This window comes from Dipodomys spectabilis, unplaced genomic scaffold, assembly GCF_019054845.1.
Source record: "Dipodomys spectabilis isolate Male_0828 unplaced genomic scaffold, ASM1905484v1 ptg000475l, whole genome shotgun sequence".
Lineage (NCBI taxonomy): Eukaryota > Metazoa > Chordata > Mammalia > Rodentia > Heteromyidae > Dipodomys > Dipodomys spectabilis.
In genome coordinates this window covers 273,403-278,560 of record NW_024871152.1, presented here as the reverse complement: position 1 = coordinate 278,560, position 5,158 = coordinate 273,403, and the positions used below count along the sequence as shown (strand labels likewise).

Genomic DNA, 5,158 nt, shown 5'->3' with positions numbered 1-5,158 from the left:
TCATGTATGATAACCCATCAATATAAAATATAAAATGATTTTGATAAAAAAATAAAAATGATGCAGAAGATATTATAAATGCAAAAACAATCTTCACAGAAGCAAACTCTAAGAAATATCTCAAAACTTTGAAAAGGATAAAGTGGCTGAAAGTAGAATAAATTTAGAAGTATAACAATTCAAAAAAATATAAAAGATATCCATATATTTCAGTATATAACCCAAAGCAGAAAGCAAATGTTGTTTAGATGATTTTTTTAAAACACAGTCTCTCAGGTGCTGGGAAGGTGGCTCAGTGGTACAGTGCTTGCCTTGCATGCATGAGGCCCTGAGTTTGATTCCTCAGCACCATGTAAGTAGAAAAAGACAGAAGTGGTGCTGTGGCTCAAGTGGTAGCGCTCGCCTTGAGCTCAGGGACAGCACTCAGGCCCCAGTGTTCAAGCCCCATGACCAACAAAATCAAAATAAAAAACAAACCAAAACAAAACACCGTTTCTCACTTTTGTGGCCTCAACTCTGTAATGATGCTGCTTCAGCTTAGGGCTAAGATTTTATGTGTGGATATTTAATATCCCTCCTGATTCAGACTGTACTTGATATTTTTTTAAATGAATATTTTGTTCTTCATTTTCTTTTTTGTAAATTCACATGCACCTATAAAAAATGATTTGGCCATCCCAGTAACCTTCTCAATGTACCCCCGATGACGACTTACAAAAAGTTGTATTATATTACAAGGGAAACAATGCTACAAGTAAGAAAAACAATATCTAAATATTAATGATTAATAAAATTAAAAAACCAAACAGTTACCAGTGTTTTCAGTATTTGAAGTGTACTACATAGCAGATTTTACTATTTTCTCATATTCCTGTACATTTAAAACTGGATAAGATTATGATGTTTAACAAGAGTTTTATAGGCTATAAATAGTCTTTAAAGTTATCCACTAAGATTATTTTATATGACTCATCTCAGCATATGGCTTATATCACCATTTGTTCCTCACTAACATATAAAGTAAGGAAGCCCTAAATTTAACAGAAACTGTGTAATTAACAAAGTTTTAACTCTTCACTCTGCTTCTTTACACAAATACTTTGCAACTTCTCATTAGTAATATTTCTTTTTTTGTTTGTTTGTTTGTTTTTGTTTTTGTTTGGTCCAGTCGTGGGGCCTGAACTCTGGGCCTGGGCGCTGTCCCTCAGCTCTTCAGCTCAAGGCTAGCGTTCTACCACTTGAGCCACAGCGCCACTTCCGGCTTTTTTCTTTTTGCTTATGTGGTGCTGAGGAATCGAACCCAGGGCCTCATGCATGCAAGGCAAGCGCTCTACCACTGAGACCACTTTCCCAGGCCTCAGTAGTAATATTTCTATAAACTGAAATGGACATACTTAGTTGCATATGTCTGCTACTATAAATCTTAAATACTTTATAGAAAAGTTTTATGACCTGCCAAACAGTCCTAATTTTGGCATATGTAAGCAAATTCCCAAAATTAAATACTCTAAAACATTAAAACTTTTTAACAAACCTGAACACTTGCTGCAGTGTTCATTGTGACAGGTGCCTTGTATAGAATAATTGAATTCCTCCTCCTACACATCTCTTGAACAACAAATATCTGGAATTATTTTGTTTTTGACATGTGAATCTTGACTATTCTTAAATGTGTGCTTATGTAAGAAATACATTGTTCTAAAATTTCACAAGAATTCTTTTGAATTTACTTCTTTTGAAGTTTAAGAAAATCAGTTCCAGTTTACATATAAAAATGTACTGTGCACAATTCAGCAGCACATTAAAAAAATGGAACAATACAGAGAAGATTAGCATGGCCTCTGCACAAGGTCGACATGCAAATTCGTGAAGCTTTTCATATTTTTACAACATCAGACGCTGGAGAGGATGTGGCCACAAGGGGACCCTATGGCATTCTTGGTGGGAGTGTAAACTTGTTCTACCATTTTGGAAAGCAGTATGGAGGCTCCTCAAAAGACTCCATATAAAGCTCCTCTGTGACCCAGCAATCCCACTTTTGGGGATTTACAAACAAGACCATACTAAAACTACCAGCACAACTATGTTTACTGCAGCATTATTTACCATAGCTAAGATATGGAGCCCACCCCGTTGGCCCTCTGTAAATAAATGGATCATGAAAATGTGGTATATATACACAATGGAATTCTATGCCTCCATCAGAAAGAATGACATGGCCCAATTTGTTAGGAATTGGAACGACTTGGAAAAAAAATTAAGTGAAGTAAATCAAGTCCAAAGAAACATACGTCCCATGGTTTCCCTTATTTTCAATACCTAATATATGTCTGGGATAAGCAGAAAAGATCAAAAGCTATGTGCATATGACCAGATAAGATGCTATTAAGTGAAATGAACCCCAAGATAGCGACACAAGTGTTTTTATTTTCTTTCTTGCTCTTGTTTCTAACACACTTATAATGTGAGATGTGATTTAACTGTTTCTCTTTATGTTCCCCCCCCTCACGCTATACCCCTGTTTTCACTGTATTTGGAGTTGGTACACCTACATCCTGTGTATACGTTTCTCTAATTTGGTGAGAGGAAGGGAAATACAAAATGCTTAAATAGGGTTACAGGTTGACCCCTTGTAACAATGAGATGTACAAGACACTCTGTTAAAAAATGAACTTAACAATTTAGGCAGGGGAAGGGGGAGGGTAGTGTATTGTGGAGTTTGGAGGGAAGGGATGGTGGGGGAAAACAAAGGAGGAGGTAACAATGCTTGTTAGGAAATGTATTCATTATTTGCTCATGCAAATGTCCTCTGTACAGTATTTTTACAATAAAAAGTATAAAAATGTTCTTAGATGGAAGAGTTTATTTTCTCTATTTTACCCATATAATATCGTTAACAAAGAAATTGATGCAGAACACTGATATGAAGGTATTTTGAATAAATGTGCTGCTTGTGGAATTAAGTTATCTCAGAACAGCCACAAGGCACCACTGGGATGCAGAAGCTTGCTATGTTTTGAGGCTAAGAGCAGGGCTAGGTCTCATCCCTTTTACTACCAGCATTGATAACACACTCAGATTTACATTTACTTTGCCCTGATTGGCTTCCAACAGTTATCCACAGATCTCAGGCTCCTGAATAGATATCCAAAGTAGATAGGATTACAGGTGTGGCCAGCCAGCACAAGGCTTTCAGAATAAATTTAAAAGTAGAAGAAAATTTACTTCATCTTCTTTTGAAGCATTTTGGAGTGATTATATGTGAATTTATTTCGTTTTGGGATTCTTAAATGACATTATGTGAGGGTATTTAAAAGTTTTAGTACTTTTTTAAAAAAGGATACTGGAGCTGTGGGACAGAAGCCCCCTTTTAAAACCAAGAGTCCAGAGTCATTTTTGGAAAACAAGGTAAAATAGATAAAATAATTATTTTTTTTAAAAAAGCATAAAAACAGGTTTGCAAGTGTGGAGATTGCATCTGTCAGAGATAGTTACAAGACTAAGCCTTTTGTGTCTGTTTACAAAAATATCCCGTTAGTTAAAAAAAAAAAAACGTAATTTTGGTAAATTGTCCTGGGCTATTGTCTAAACAGTCTTAAAATCCAAGGGTCCAAAGCCTGCCAAACCTATGCAATGTATCCTTAACCAGTCTGTGTAGGAATTTGCAGCCCAGCATGAGGTGAGACACTCCCTTGGACCCACTGAGAGATTCTGCTGCTGCTGCTGCTGCACACCCTAATGGGTAAAGTTTAAAGACAGCCTGACAGTCACCTGGAGGAAATCTACATTGTCACATAGACCACCCCCACCATGGTAAAAGAAGACTGACCTCCTGCCTGGCTCCATCACCTGAGACTGCATGCCAGTGGAAAACTCAGATCTTGTGGGACCTTCATTTTGGTGAAATCCAAAAACCCTCTCTATTCCCACAGTGGATATTGGGGGCAAAGATATCACTGTCTTGCTTGCCTCAGGCACTTCAGTGCATAGTGACTGGAAATCCACTCTATAGTCACAGCCTTGTTTGGCTCTGGTTTGGTAATACTCTGAGTGTGTTATCAATGCTGGTAGTAAAAGGAATGAGACCCAGCCCTGCTGTTAGCCTCAAAACCTAGCAAGCTTCTGTATCCCAGTGGTGCCTTGTGGCTGTTCTGAGATAACTTAGTTCCACAAGCAACAGGAAAAAATGGTCAGTGTTAAACTCTAGCCACAAACAAGCTCAAGGAATTGTAAAAAAGAGAAGGGTAATAAAGAAAGCTTTAGAAACAACTGGGAAAAATTGGTATCCTCTGGATTAAAAAAAATGTACGGGCCTTTCGTACTGTTAATTTTGTTACTCATAATTGGATCTTGTAAAAAGAGATCAGGACAGTCCATTTTTGGTTCTGAGATCCCAATACCAAACCGTAAATATAAAAGACTGTGCCAATTAGGGGACTAAGATTGGTCCACGATGCTCTAGAAGAGGAGGGAATGAAGAGCTAAAGTGACTCCATTTTAAGATTAACCCCACCGACTTGTAGCTGTGCTGCCCTCAGAATAACCCTGAATGAGGAACAGTTCTCAAAAAAAAAAGCAGGTTACCATCAACCCTGCCCACCCTTAAGGAACAGAACAGTTGCCTAATTGTTCCATCATAAAAAGTTAAGTGGGATCAACCCACTGAACTTGTGAACTTGCTTGTGTGGAAACCCCCTAGACTTGTTTGTTTGATACCATAAAAGCTGTGCTACTTTTGTGCTAGGGGCCTCTTAGAGTCACCGGTTACAGAGTGCGTGGAGGACCAAGCTCAAGCTTTTAATAAACGTCTTTGCTGTTTGCATTGATTGTGATCTCTAGTGGTCTGTGAGAGGGCAACTGAAATCGGGTACTTCATTTCCACTGGAATTTCTTGAATGTCTTCACACTTTTTAAGGAATATTTTCTTATGTATAAAGTATGTAGCTAAAGGATTTTATTTATTTCCTGTTATCAATTTTTATATTTTTTATTTAACCTTTTCTACAATCTCGTTATTGCCTCTTGTTGCTAAAACCTCATGAGTTTCTCACTATTTGAAAGACCTATTTTGTTCTCTGGGTAAATTTCCATTTTATTTGATTTCTGAGCTGCCCAAATAATACTTTTTAAAGTTCATGACATATACTTCTGGCTGCTT

General features: G+C 37.3%; 1 non-coding gene across 1 annotated transcript; it reads left to right on the top strand.

Moving 5' to 3' along the window:
• The first annotated feature begins 1,781 nt into the window (after positions 1–1,781).
• LOC122098329 lies at positions 1,782–1,886 on the top strand. The gene has a single exon (XR_006145728.1). It is a non-coding gene; the product is annotated as a U6 spliceosomal RNA (small nuclear RNA).
• Positions 1,887–5,158: the final 3,272 nt, after the last annotated feature.